Raw genomic sequence first — 15,307 nt, 5'->3', positions numbered from 1 at the left:
TGACGTCATCCCCCTCCGCCTCCTCCGACGGCCAGTGCCGCGGGGGCTGCCGGGAGCGCACCGTGCGCCGACTGCATCTGCGCGAGTCGTTTCGAAGCCGCCGCAGGCCGTGAAAAGAACGTCTTGGAGTAGTCCACCCGCAGGTACAGGTGGCCTTCTCGAATCGTGTTGAAGGCTAGGACGCGACGCCCCCTGCGTCTTTAAGGCCTTCAGACTTGCTTCTGCGGCCGGCTGGACTCGCTGCCCGTAGGCCCAGACCCTTCCCACAGCTGATCCAACGGAGACGCGGAACCTCCGTGAATCTGCAGATAGAGAGCGCTCGGCAGTGGGCAAGCGGGGCCTCTGAGCCACCAGCATCTGGAGCCCAGCACCTGAGTGCGTAACTTTGCCCATCTCCCACGCTGTCTTGCCCCAGTATCTTTCTTAGACTCTGCGCACCGTTAGCATCAGAATGCTACTTCAGAGGGGTCCTTGATCTCTTAGTATAACCCTAGGGAGCTGTTGTCGATTTTTGCTTTATTTGTGGGTGTGGGCTTTTTTTTTTTTTTTTTTTTAAAGCATAAAGAAGGATTATTCGCTGGTGGGCTTGACGTATTAGAAATCAAGTTTCATGATACTGTGAAGTTGGCAGTGGCGTATTGCACCACTAGAGGGCAGTTGTTCCAAATCACAGCATTCTCCACTCCACAAACGCTGGTCTGCCTATTCTCAGTCTTGGCTGGAACGCTGCATGTGTAGAGTTGACTTCATCTGTCCTGGTGGAGGTTACTCCTCAGTGGAGAAGAGACTATAAGAAAAACATGGCAGAGAAGGAGGGAAAGGAGATAGGAGCAGGAGAGTTGGCATCTTAAGAGAGCGATTGGAGGAGACAGAGTGCAAGCCCTGCGAAGTCTTGGGCGGCTGCTAGAAGTGGGAGCAGCCAGTGCACACGCAGGTCCACCCAGACCTCTTCTTTTTTTGTTCTTTGAATTTATTCTTATGCAATTACACACACACACACACACTTTGGTCAGGGTTTTGCCATATAACCCGAGGCTGGACTCCACGACACCTAGCTTACCTGATTTGTTTAAGGGACAACAAGAAACTGGAGAAAATGGCTGAGGAAGGCTAGTCATAGTAGTGGAGGCAAGGAGGTAAGGACAGGAAGCTGTTTTCAGGAGGGTGGACTCTAATGAGATGGCTGGCCGTGGCCATGAGTTGGGGAGAGTCACGATGGAACAGTGCCTTCCATCAGCAGCACCCAGGTATGCTTCTGAAAGAAACTGTCTCTGTGGTAAGTAGGAGGATAAATGAGGTGCAGGTGTCTAGGTGTGTGAGACTAATGGAGAAGAATAAGAGGGAGACATATGGGCATTGAAGGTGTGGGAGTAGTGATTGGTGACGCCCCAGAGCTTCAGGATTGTTAAGAGCACATGCATAGTCATGGGAGCACATGCTGGGGAGGAGCTGACCCTGGACAGCCAAAGGGACTTGAAGAAGGAATTCCAGGCCTTGAAAGGAACATTCCGAGACTGCTTGCAGAACTGGGGTTTAAGTTACGTTTATTTGAACTCCTCCATATAGAGCATAGGTATCTCAAGTAACACCAGGTTAAATATTCCATTCTGCCAAATTGTAGCTGCATGTTTTAAACATGCAGTGAACAAAGTGGCTCCCACTGTCAGATGTGTGTCCATGTGCACTGGGATGCATCTTTATGAAGAATAGTAGTCTGAATGTAAGTAGCTGCCCTAATAACTAGTGATGGGCAGTATGTATCGGGATATGAACTCTTAAGTAAAAAGAAGAGGGAGGAGAAGGGTCAAGGAGGAAGTGGGGGCGTGAGCACTGGGAGGAGGAGATAGCCATCACTACCATCCTTATTGCTACCAACCTGACATCACTGAAGTAAAGAATGGGGTATCATCCAGTTTCTGACGCTGGCACACACGGCTTCTGCACATTCTATCTGAAGCATCTGGAAAGCGGGCTCTTGCTGCTCTGTGCATCTGTCTGTGCATCAGCTTTAGCTCTGCCTTGGATGCAGCACTGTGACAATGAGCAGAGATTTAGATACCAGACAGACTGAATGTCACATCTCAGAACCTCAACCTCCTCACCTCTTAAATGGACTGTCCTTAGGCTGCTCTTGGAGTCCCCTCTGCATAGCTGCACTTTAATCAGTGGTGTAGTCACAATCATTAGATGTTGAAGAATAGACTTTAATGCTGAACTGGCTCATGTGGCTTGTTTTGAAGTACTGGGTCATAGTTTGACCTCTGTGTTGCCACTGTCTGGGGCTAGAATCCTTTTTTCTTGTACCCCCCCCCCCCCCCCGAGACAGAATTTCTCTGTGTAGCTTTGGAGCCTGTCCTGGAACTCAGTCTGTAGACCAGGCTGGCCTCGAACTTAGAAATCCACCTGCCTTGCTTCCTGAGTGCTGGGATTAAAGGTGTGTGCCCCCACCGCCTGGCTTACTAGAACCCTTCTAACAGTGGCTTGGATGGGTTTGACTTTGATCATTTTATTTTCTTTTTTAAAAGGCAGATTAAGTAAAAATTTTTTCATTGTTTTGTTTATTTGAGACAAGAACTTACTATGTAGCCTTGGTTGTCTTGGAACTCTATATAGATCAGGTTGGCCTCACTCAGAGACTCCTCTGCCTTTTCCTCCTGAGTGTTGGGATTAAAGGCTTGGACCAGGCTGGAGAGATGGCTCAGAGGTTAAGAGCACTGACTGCTCTTCCAGGGTCCTGAGTTCAATTCCCAGCCACATGGTGGCTCACAACCACCTGTAATGAGATCTGGTGCCCTCTTCTGGCCTGCAAGGACACATGCAGACAGAACACTGTATACATAAATAAATCTTAAAAAAAAAAAAAGGGCTTGGACCACTGTACTAGTTAGGGTTACTATTGCTATGATAAACACCATGACCTCTGAGGATGAGGGTTACTTAACTTCCACATTATAGTCCATCCTTGAAGGAAGTCATGGCAGGAACTCAGGCAGGAACCTGGAAGCAGGAGCTGAGGCAGAGGTCATGGAGGGGTGCTGCATATTGACTTGCTCCTCATGGCTTGGTCAGCCTGCTTCCTTATAGAATCCAGGACCACCAGCCCAGAGGTGGCCACACCCACAATGGACTGGACCCTTCCCTATTAATCACTAATTAAGAAAATGCCCAACAGGTTTGCTTACAGCCAGATCTTATGGAGACATTTTCTCAATTGAGGTTCCCTCCTCTCAGATGACTTTACCCTGTATCAGCTTGACATAAAATGAGCCAGCACAAGCCAAATTTATTATTATTTTTTTAATTTATGCATGTCTATGCTAAGGCCAGAAAAGGGTGTTGAATCCTCTAGTATTGGGAGTTACAGGAAGTTGTAATTTGCCTGACATGGGTGCTAAGAACCAAATCAGGACATATGGAAGAGCAGCAAGTGCTCTTAACCACTGAAGCATCTCCAGCTTCATCATTTTCTACTGCTTACTTTAATATGGAGTAGGCTAGTACCTGCCTTTGTTCCCCCACCTCCACTCTGTCTCCACTTGCTTCTCTTGTCTCTGTTGTTCTCCTCTCTAAGTGTGTGCTCCTGTCCTCATGGGAACTCCTGTGGGTCATTCCTTAGAGACTTTAAGTTACTGTGCTCTGGCCCCTGCCTTCTTCGGTCTGAAGGTCTCTACAGCAATAGTAAGTACTTAATAAAACAAATACTGTGTCTGTTGAGTGAGACTGATTTAGTCTCTGTGCACAGGAGCTCAGAGTCCATCAGGAACAGTCATCTTTGAGCCATATCTGTCTGCTGTGTAAGGAGGGGACAGGAGGGAGTCTGTGAGAGCTCAGTAAAGAGTAGGGATCTGGGCTTTAGCCAGAAAGGTGGGTGCTGAAGCTATTGGGGGAGCATCAGTGAGCTTGATGGGTGATAAGGGTTGAGGAAGCAATGCGAGAACAGAGAGGGTGCAGAAAGTTCAGTGTCTTTGAAGTGGGAGTGGAATGTCATTCAGATGAGACTTTCTTCTTTGGGAAGCAACATGGAGACCTAAGGAACTGGCTCCACACACACATGCAGGGGAGCACCCTCCAAGAGGCTTCTGCTGCAGGAAATGGGACCTCAGGAGAAGCAATGAATTGTTCTGGTGGTGCTCACCCTGTATTCTTTTCAAGCTCTCCTGTACAATAAATCCAAGGAGCCTGAGAACCTTGAACCTGGAGAGGAAGTCCAGGCCTCTGTAGCACATGTGTCTTGTAGAGGGTGAAGCATCAGGGCTGCTACCACCTTAGGCTGTGACACAGACCCTGAGTCCCCTTCCCTATACTGGATAGTCAGGTAGCCAGTGCAGGTCAGCCACGAGGATCATGGTTAACAGGAGTCTCTAGTTTCTTAAAAGGTTCTGTTTCCAAAGCTCTTTGACTCTGTTAATAGGAATTCAATGGGGTAGTAGTATTGTCAGTCATGGTCTAATCTCCAGTAAGACTGTAGAAACTTGGTTGACTCATGTAGCTATATGCCAGCACTAACTTCAGTCTAAGCTACCATCCTGATTCAGATTTTGGAGCTTCTTGGGGCTGGACAGGAACCTGGGAGAGAAGGCAGGTAAGCATAGAGAAGCCCTGGGGACAGGCAGGAGCAGGAGTCCTGGACAATTATACTTTGTTGTAGTTGCTACCCAGTTGCCAGCCTCCTTGCCTGGAATCCCTGGGATTGCTTTTGGCCAGATTCCAGTGACACTTCTGGAATCTAGGATGTCACCCAAGGTATCAGAAGTGGGTGCATTACCTAATATGTACCCATTGGATTTGGAAGATGTTCCTGGTATCTGTGCATGTATGCTATTGGCAATTCAGAGGCCATTAAAGAGCTTAGTGTATGAATCAGGCACTTACAGCTAATCTCTCCCCACACTCTAGACAATAGCATCCTGCCTAGGAGTGGAGACTCAGCACCAAGTTCATAACTTTCAGGATCCACAAGTCCTGGTGTCAGTAGAAAGCACTTGCCTTACCACTTACCTGCGTTAGTTCAGGAACTCCCGAGGCCATGATGTTAACCTATGGGAGTGCATCAGCTCCTCTGCTGCCCTCCATGGTGCTGTTCCTCCCATTTCTGAAGGGGAGGCAGAGGTAGAAGCAGAGGGCTGAGACCTGCTGTCCTTGTTGATGTAGGGTGCAGCTTGGTTTGTTCATCTTGAGCTGATACACAGATATTCAGACACGTGTCTGTTCTACATTTTGGAGCAACACAGCAGGCCCTAAATTAGGAGCAGAGCACTGGATTCACTGAATCCATGCACAGCAGGTCTCTGGCCTAGAGGCTTGTGAAAACTTTTCCTCTCTAAATTTGATAGATACCTGTGCATTTTCTATTTTTTTTAAACTGTCAGCTATTTGATTTTTTTTAAATTTTTGACTCATATTTTAAAGTGAGAGAAAAACACTTGCTCATTTTGAGTGCTTTTCTGAAAAAGAAATTCACAGATGGGGATAACTTCATTTCAAAGATAAAAGTACAGCTTCCCAATATTCTGCAATATGGCTTTGTTCTCTAAATGACAAAATCAAGGCAGCTTGAGAGCAGTGCAGAGCCGGAATGGCAGCAGAAGGCATGGAGCTGGAGGCACACTCAGTTCAGCGACTTGCAGTTTTTCTTCACTGGGAACCTATTGGAACTTAAATTATGCACAATAAATGTCACATCTTCCCCCATTTGTCTTAGTAACTGAGGAATCCTGTATATTGGGAAAAGCTCTTTGTACATCAAAGCTCCTTAACAATGTGAGTTGTCTCATCTTCTCGTGGGAGGAAATGTCAGCTTGATTGATGTGATCTGGGGAGTGAAAGCTGCTCTGAGGAGAGCCCCAGTGCACAGCTTCTCTCTTCTGCCTCAACTCCGATTGCTTGCTCTGTGGAAAGCCCTTTTAGGGCAGCCTCTTCATATTAGCACCTGACATCTACCCCATGAGTCACCGTTGGAAACACCACCACCAGGAACAGAACCCACATGAAGCCTAGTGACTCACTGTAGCCGAATCTCCTGCCCATCCAGAACAAGGAAGGGACAGGTATGCAAGAATATGTTCTTCAAAACTTAACCCATGTCCTGTCCTCTGATCCCTTAGAACTAACGCAAGAGCTTGGTCTTGGGAACTTGACAGTAGCTGCTGGGACTTACCCTAATGTGAGTGTCCAGCTGGAGCAGCACTCCCCACCACCATACTCCAGTGCAGGAGCTAGGTGAATATAGAGGGTGTCACCCTCGTGGCCAAGGCCAGGAGCCCAACAAAGTCAGGAATTGAAGCTTCTGCTCCACCAGATTGGAAGACTCACCTTCCTCCCTCTCTTTCTTGTAAGTCTCCTGTGGGTCAGTCTTACTTTGGTCTCTGTGTAGTCTGGGATGATGTTGAACTCCTGGGCCTTCTTGCCTCTTTCTTAATGCTGGGATCACAGGTGTGCACACAGGTATATGCTGACAAATGTGTGCCACCAATGCTTCTCTAGCTTCTCTGAACTAGTTTCTTCATCATCAATAGTTAGGAGTAACAGTTCCTAGCCTAGCATAAGGCGTTAGGAGGGTACCAGAAAGTAAACTAAAATAATTCGTATACCTTATTTGTGGCCTCAATGAGAGTTATTTTTGTTAGTGAGCTTCAGAGAGGTGGGAATCATTTATGGGTCCCAGTACACACACACACACACACACACACACACACACACACACACACACACACACACACAATCTATCTATCTATCTATCTACCTATCTATCTACCTATCTATCTATCTATCTACCTATCTATCTATCTATCTATCTATCTATCTATCTCTATCTCTATCTCTATCTCTATCTCTATCTCTATCTCTATCTCTGTCTCTCTATTTCTCTAGCTCTATCTCTGTCTCTCTATCTCTCTCTATCCTTTGCCTGATCCAGCCCTTCTTGGAGGAGCTTCCCCAAACACAAAGCTGGCAGCTGGTGCTTTCTTTATCAGGGAGCTGCTGCCCTCTGCTGGTTGAGACAGTGGGAAGCAGCTCAGTGCCTACCTTGGAAGTCCTGGAAGACACCAAGATGATGGGGAGGTGATTGGGGTTCTGTTTTCACAAAAGCATCCTGGGAGCAGAAATCTCTTGATCAGAAACTGAGCCCTACCCCTATAAGCTGACAGAATCTTTACACACTAGCAAACCCACTGTAAAATTCTGAACCTCTTATCAGCCTTTTGAGTGGGGGTGAGGTCATTAGGATGTATAGACATGCCCTGTCCCTGACCTTTGGCCTTGTCTCTCACCTGCTGCCAGAGATGGGGGAGTAGGAGGAAGAAGAAGAGAGAGCAGGAAACAGTGAGTGGAAACAGGGCAGGTGTGTGTGTGTGTGTGTACATGTACACAAGTTTGCATTTCTTGACATGACCTGGCCCAGTCACCCTCACAAAGCAGAATAGGTCTCGGCCCTATGGGTTCTGGGGAAAATGCAATGGCTGCCTCTAAGGCATGGCTGATCTGTGTCTGGCTCAAGGATGAGACTTTTGGGCTCAGGTCTTCACAGGAGACCCAGCTGGCCTTCAGCCAGACATCTTGTTTGTAACTGAAGTTTTGATAAACATGACCCATGTCCTTGAAAAAACATACCCCATGTACTCCTTGTGGTTTATTACTAGTTTGGTGTAGAAACCAAGTCTCAACTTAGAGGAGAAAGAATGGTGTCCCCTGTACACTATTGTGAAGCAGGAAACTTAGGCTGACCAAGGCTTTGGTCTGAGCATGTGGCTGTGCCTGCTCTCAGGTCTGAGCTGTCTTTCTTCTCCCAGGGCAGAAGCCAAGCCCACAAGTTCTTTTGGGAGACAGACTCCATCTGACAGCTTCTGCCCTAGCTTCTCTCTGAGCTGGAATGTCCAGCTGACCCTTCTTTAGTGATCTCTCTCCCTCAGCCCTTCTGTCAGCCATCTGCAGGAGTCATCGTAAGAACCCAACAGAGGCAGGCAGATCTCTGAGTTTGAGGAGAGGTTGGTCTATAGAGTGAGTTCCAGGACAGCCAAGGTTACACATAGAAAAATCAAAACGAAAACAAAAAATGCCAGCATCTGTCTGATACTACTCTTAGTGAAACTTCCCATGATTCCTCTCGAAATGTGAGAGCCTCTCTAAAACCTTACCTAGATGCTGAAGCCAGCCCCTTATGCCTCCTTGTGATCTCATGCCATTTCTCCTTAGACTAACCCTTTCCTGTGCTTACTGTTGAGGCTGATGTATCTATGCTTCCAGTGAACTGTGAGTGAAGCCTCATTGGGACATGAGGTTTTGGATATAATCAAGCTGAGAGGCTTTTAAAAGTTATTATGTGTATGGGTATTTTGTCTGCATTTTGTCTGTGTATCACCTCTGTGTCTAGTGCTTGTAGGGTAGCCAGGGTTCAGTTAACTGCTGAGCCATCTCTCCAGTCCCTAGTTGAGGGTCTTGAGATGATAACATGGTTGTCTGGAGGCCCCCCCCCCCCAGCGTGGAAAGTAATTTTGTTGTAGAGGTAAAGGGAGAAAGTGAGCAGATGAGATGGAGACTGTGGGGCCACTGCAGCGATGTCCTCTAGTTATCTCTGTGGCTAGAAGGCAGAAGGAAGGACCTTAGAACTCCTGGAAGGGTCCTAGCCGAGCCCACAGTGAGGCTGGCTGTGAACATTTGGTTTCCTGAGCTGAGAGAGAGTATACTTCTGTTGCTGAAAGTCATGAAGTCTGGCAATTGCTTACAGTAGCTGGATGACTAGTATACCAACTAGCCCTCTTTTTCTGGGTGCCTCTGTGTTTTTGACACTAGCTCTTTACAGGGATATTTTTTTTATTTCATTTTTGAGATTATAATATAATTACAACATTTCTCCCTTCCCTTTCCTCCCTCAAACCCTCCCATGTATTCCTCCCCACCCTTCTTCAAGTTTATGGCCTCCTTTTTAACTAATTATTATTGTATGTGTATATGTGTATAAATATAAATATTCCTAAATATAACCTGTTCAGTCTGTATAATGCTACCTGTTTATATGTTTTCAGGGCTGACTCTTTGGCACTGGACAACTAATTGGTGTGCCCTTCTCTAGGGAAGATAGCCTCTCCCATTCCCAGCTTTCCTTAGTTGCCTATAGTTCCTTGTGTAGGGTTGAGGCCTTTTCTCTGTCCACTACAGCATGTCCATTGGTGCTGTCCTTGTTTAGCTTGTGTTTGGGAAGTCATGTTGGTGAGACTTTATGGATGTAGTTTCTGATATTACCAGGAGACACACTCTTACAGCTAACTAAGTTCCTAGTCATCTGTCTCTTACAGTCTTTCTGCCGCCTCTTCCTGTGAGCTTGATGTATGCCTATGTGTGCACCTGTGCATAAGTACCTGCCCATTTGTGTGTGCACATACAGAAGCCAGAGGTTCATGTTGAGTGTCTTCATCTATTATTCTCTGCCTTATTTTTTAAGACAGTGTTGCTCACTAAACCCAGAGCTTGCCATTTGAGCTGCATTAGACAGCAAGCTCCAGGGGTTCTCCTGACTCTGTCCGCCCTGCATTGAGATTACAGATGTACATCACAATACCCAGCTTGGACATGGGTGCAGGGGATCTGAACTCAGGGGCACAGCAAGCACTTTGCCCATTAAGTCTCCCCAGCTCTTCAACTTTGGCCTTTTGATCTCTTCGTTAACGATGTGGCAGGCCAAGTATGTTAGACCTTTGGTCTGGGAGTCCATTTGCATTTTACTCTCGAGGCACATCTCTACCACATTAGGGGAAGGCAGGGGTAGAATGGTTGAGACCGCGATGAGCTTCACAGAAGTGTGCAGAGCTGCATGGCTCCCATGGAGCTTATCCACACAAGTATCTGCCAGGGGCTTTTATTTATTAATTATTATTGTTGTTGTTGTGTGCTCCTGTGGTATTGGTATGTGTGGTGTATGTGCACATGTATATGTGTGCATGGGTGTGCCCTGCAGCTGTGTGCATACTCCTTCAGAGGCCAGAAAAGGATGTCAGCTGTCTTGCTTTATCAGTCTCTGTGTTAATCCTTTGACTGAATCTTAGGCTGGCTGTCAGTAAGCCCCAGCTATCTCCCTATTTCTGCCACCCTCCCTGCTAAACTGCTGGGGTTATAGGCTGCTGGGGTTACAGGCTGCACACCTGGCCATGCTCCACCTTTTGCATGGTCACTGGGATCCAAACTCATGTCTTCCTGTTTGTGAAGCAAGCTTTCTTACCTGCTGAGCCATCTCACCATCTCTTGCCAGGCAGTGGCTTTACAATGCTGATTCTCAGGTTAGTGTGGTGGTACATGACTATCATTCTAGCACTCTGGGAGCAGGCACAGGAGGGGCAGGCATTCAAGGTCATCTTTGCCTACAGAGCAAAATCAAGACTAGCCTGGCTACATTAGGCACCCCCTTCCCACCTTTCACACATGCACATAAAAGGGGTTTCTCATCTGAATTTGGAGTGTAAATAAGAAGGAGACACCATGGACCAGGGAACCAGGAAGCTCCTAGAAGCCTTCTGCCAAATGCATTTTGCTGGCTGCTCCTGCCTTCTTGTGGTCCTTCCTCCCAGGGCTCTTTGGGGGAATGGCCTCCTGTTTGTCACCATAAATTAAGCATGCTAATTTTGGACAGCATTAACATGTTCATCAGCTCTGACTTTTAAAATATTTAAGTTCACATCAGTTCAATTTTCCCCCTTAAATGGACTAAGAACCAGTGTTGATTTATTCAGCCTATTCAACATAATTGTGAGGTAAGGTCTTAACTGCAGCTTATTAACACTTTTAATAGTGTGCAAAAAAAAGAAACTTTCAGCTGAGATAAAATTCTGGCATAATAATAAAAGCAATTATGAAGGCTTTAGGAGGAGAAAGGTCAGTGCTAGGCCTTATGTGGGTGAGACTGGTGGTTTAACCACTAAACGTGGATTTATGTTACCTGAGATTCCTCACCAGGAGAACAACAGTGCTATTCTCTCTAGCCAACCTTATGAACTTGCCTTTCACTTTCCCTGGAGACCAACATGGTAGAGACCCAGTTTGCTGCTTCCAAGTGGGTACATTCCAGGAGCCTGCCCCTGAGCAGGATGGTGACCCTCCTGTGTTGCTTCCTGCCTTTGGGACTCTTCAGGACCCTAGAACTGCTGAGGAGACCTAAGCCCACCTCTTCTCCAGATGCCCTTGAAACACAGGCTGGGAGCATATGATCCCAATGGGCTGGAAGGCCCCATGAAGGAACTGCATGCTGGAAGAGTTCTGTGTGCAGCTCAGTATGTGCTGCTAGCCATATACAGCTGTTGAGGACTTGAAACAAGACTATTGAGACCGAGTTAAAGACTATTTTATTTATCTGTAATTTGTTTGAATCAAAACGAAGTGGTTGTATGTAGCCAGGGGTTACTGTTGGAATATGCAGTTCTAGCAGGAGGCTCGGAGTGGACCTCTCTTTATATCTAGTCTGGTTTCTCCTAAGGAAGACCCAGGCTGCCACTGTGCATGCTGGGAAAATCCACTGCCCTAAAGGACCAGAGAGGCTAGTATTTGAATGACAACCGTCTCTGTCATGGCAAGTCCACCCTTTGACCATCCCTCTGATTCTTCTAACGAACCAACTTCCTGTTATCTCCACTGATGTATATTTAATATCATATTTGTTTGATTTTTATGACCAATTGTTATGGTTTGTGGATACAATGTTCCCAACAGGTACATTTGCCAAGTTTTGGTGACCAGCAGGTGGCGCTGTTGAAAGGCGATTGTCTCAGGAGGGTGTAGATGTTATCTGGGAGGAGCACACTGAGTTGAATGCACTGAGTTCAGAGCTGGATACATTAGGAGGTGGGGCCTGGCTGTTGGAAGAGGTTTGCTGGGGCTTGCCTTTGAAGGGTGTACCTTGCTTGCCCTTGGTCTCTTTGGTTCTCTGATTTTTCTTTCCTGGCCACCATGAGGTGAGCTGCTCTGCTTTACCCTATGCGGCCCACCACGAGGCTCTGTCTGACCACAGACCAGAAACAATGGAGCTGAGTGACCATGGATTGACCCTCTGAAGCTGTGAGTGCGAACAATCTTTTCTCTCAAGATGTTTACTTAAGGTTCTTTGTCACAACAGCAAAAGCCCAACTAACACCCCAGTCTCTGGTGACTGGTGACCCCATTTGTTCTTTGCTTTTTGACAAGTCTGGAGCCATCTCTTCCCAGGCCCTTGCAGCAACATGGCATGTATTGGTGAGGGCAGGACTTGAATGCCATCATGTGCGGTCCTAGGACTCCTGGAACTTAAGTGGCATCTGGTGGTTTTTAATAACAAAGGTCGTAGTTGAGGAGACTACCTTTCTTTGGCGTATGCCACTCAGCATTGTATCTTCCAGGTTCCTTTTTAAGGCTGCCTGATGCTATACTGCATGGACAGGGCAGGGTATATACAGTTATATATAGGCCTGAGTGTTGGTGTCACCCTGAGACCTGATCCCTAGTGCACCAGTATTCAGAGATTGAGACTTCAGGAGGCAGTTAGGCCACAAGGACCAAGGCCTCGTGAATGTGGTTTGTGCCCTTGTAAAAGAGGTCTCTTCCATCATTTAAAACTCATTTGTGTCTTCCACCATGGGAAGACAGAGTGAGAAAGTGCCACCCGGGAGGCAGACAGCAGGCCCACTAGATGTTGAATGTGTTGGTGACTTGACCTTGGACATCTCAGCCTCCAGAGCTGTTGTTTATAAGCTACTGAATTTATGGCTTTTTGTTAGGGCAATCTGAACAGATCAAAGCAACATATTCCTTATCTATTTGCCTGTTACTTACCTACTGATGGGTACTAGGGCTGTGAATAACAGTGCTGTTAACAAGGTTTAAAAAATGTGGTTCAATGTGTTTTCAATTCTTTTTTTCCTTCAGAATTGGGAATTTGAATCAAGGGCCTCATTCACATCAAGCAAGTGCCTCAATGATTGTGCAACACCCTAGTCCGACTTTCAATTTTGGGGGGATGTCTAACCAGAAGTAGACTTTCTCGATCATGAAGTAGTTGTGTTTTCAATGTGTGTGTGCCGGGGGTGGGTGTTCATATGTATATGTGCACGTGCTCACATGTGCACGTGTAGAGGCCAGGGGCTGACATCAAGTGTTGTCCTCCATTGCACCCCACCTTAGTTTTTGAGGCAAGGTCTCTCACTGATTGGCTAGACTGGCTGGCCCTCAATCCTCAGGGATCCTTCTGTCTCCAATCCCTCAACTGGGATCACAGATATGTGCCACGACTTTTTTATGTGGGCACTGGGGATGGGAACTCAGGTTCTTATGTTTGCACAGCAAACACTTGACCACCTCCCAAGCCCTGTTTTTAACTTTCCCACGCAGACCATACCTTTTACTTTCCCAGCAGTACACAGGTTTCACTTTTTCTTCATCTTCATTCATACTTCCTGTTTCCGACTTTTTGGCTGTGACCATCTGACAGTGGGAGGCAGTACTTCACTGTGGTTTTGATTGACGTTTCTCTGGAGGTTGGTGGTCTGGGATGTCTCTCATGTACTCATTCACCATTTGTGCAACCTTCTTTGCCAAATGATATGCTCAGGTTCTTTGCCCATATTTGAATTGGGTTGTTGATTATTTACAAACACTGCATGTGTAAATAAGTCGTATTTGTACCTGTAAGAAATTAGGGCTGACTTTTCTAATCCAGGCCAGGAAACACTCAGAAGCCAGGCCAGGGACTGTGAAGGGTGACTTGTTAAACACTGGTTGGATGACCAGCTGGGGCTAACGCAGAGGCAGGGTCATAGGCAGACCCCAGAACAGGGCTCCATGGCTATCGGTGGGGGCATCTCAAACCACCAAACTTCCAGATGAGAACTCTGCTGGCAGAATGGGTTCATTAGTGTCCTTTAACTGCAGGGAGATCAAATCCCAACCTAATTATTTATAGAAGTGCAATTTCCTCCCCCATGAAAGCTGCAAGCTTTAAAAAAATGGCCTGGAGAGAGACTAAAGGTGACTTGGTGACATCTGCCAGGTCAGTCAGCACCTACAGCAACAGATACATCCAAAGATGGGATGCCTCGGGTTGGTGGTGCCATGAAGGTGGGGAACACCTAAAACGGGTGATACTTGGTCATTATTTAATCAGGGGAGAGACTAGGGAGCTAATACCAGCTCCCAGGAATAGGATTTAATGAGGGAAGAACGGGGCAAGAATTAATGCAGAGGTCAGCAAAAGACATGGAATCGCCTGGAATTCCTAATGAGCCCCGGTGTCCAGATCTGTTCTGCTCAGGAGTACTTGGCAATTAGAGAACACAGGTGGGTAACTTGGTAAGAAATAACAACCCCAGCATTTATTCAGTTCTTGACAATTGACAAAGCCTTTGCACACTCTGGCTTGGTTCCTTGCCAAACCTTTACATGGGGATCCTTGGCCTGGAGCCCAAGGCCCGAGTGGTCAGACCTTGGTGACTTCTCAGCATATCATCTCCAGCTCCAGTGTCCTTGCTGAGCCTCACTGTCACAAACAAGATGAGTTGAGCTTGCTCTAGACCACCTGCAAAGTGAGAGGCAGAACCATGGCCTCTTACCAGGTCGTCCCCATTCTCCCCACCCCTGAGCTCACTGACGGTAATTGGTTAGACTTCACTGGCAGTGTCTGGTTGTCTCTTTCAGATATCAGTAGGATCTGGCAGTTGGAAAGGGCTCAGTTGGCCGCAGAGCTTCTGGCAGGTGGGGGTGGGACAGCAGTACCATACACTCCTTGTGTGAGCGTCAAAACTGACTAGCAGTCGGGGCTGCAGTCTGCCCTGAGTACCATCCCAGTAGAGCTCAGTGTTTGTGTCATTCCAGCTGGAGCATGCCTATTGACAGGAACCTAGGAAGGCCCACACTCATGTCTTCCTGCAAGGCACCAGCCCCAGAAGGCTCTGGAATAGCAGGCAGGGCCCCCAGAAACCCAGGCAGGTACAGGCAAGTCCTCTGATTTGAGCCTTTCCCCAGCATGGGTTAAGACGTCTGCCACTGTAGGGCTGTGCACCTCCAGCTTAGACAGTGGCTCTTCATTTTGCTTGACTTCAGATAACTGTCCAGCATTTAGTGGGTACTGGCCTGGGATGCAGAGTGACCTGTGTGGCATTTGATGTTTTAAAGTCGCAAACAAGCAAGGGTGGCTTTTTGCTAACCCTAGAGCATAGGTCTACAGTCACAGGAAAAGTGACTAAGCTCTCCTTTTTACACTTCAGGGCACCACACCACTTCACCAGCTTCACCTTGACCCCTAACATGGGGTCACTTTGTTGTTGTGTGGCTATTTTATTCCCAGAAGTGCAGGGCA

The 15,307-nt window shown here is 47.1% G+C and overlaps 1 protein-coding gene across 5 annotated transcripts in view; it reads left to right on the top strand.

The window, feature by feature from the left end:
* Positions 1-39: 39 nt before the first annotated feature.
* The window catches only part of LOC118589908 (MAPK-interacting and spindle-stabilizing protein-like), an 18,358-nt gene continuing 3,090 nt past the window's right edge, over positions 40-15,307 (top strand). Inside the window, exons 1-2 of one of the 5 annotated variants that reach the window (XM_036197638.1) lie at positions 40-143; positions 6,105-6,331. The gene's annotated coding sequence lies outside the window, so the exon portion shown is untranslated. Of the gene's footprint in view, positions 415-3,403; positions 6,048-6,104; positions 6,332-15,307 lie in introns of those variants that run through there. The other 4 variants (XM_036197630.1, XM_036197604.1, XM_036197620.1 and 1 more) reach the window with 4 other exon arrangements.

This window comes from Onychomys torridus, chromosome 1 (genome assembly GCF_903995425.1).
Source record: "Onychomys torridus chromosome 1, mOncTor1.1, whole genome shotgun sequence".
NCBI lineage: Eukaryota > Metazoa > Chordata > Mammalia > Rodentia > Cricetidae > Onychomys > Onychomys torridus.
Note: the sequence above shows the minus strand (reverse complement) of the source record. Positions and strands in the feature narration are given on the sequence as shown.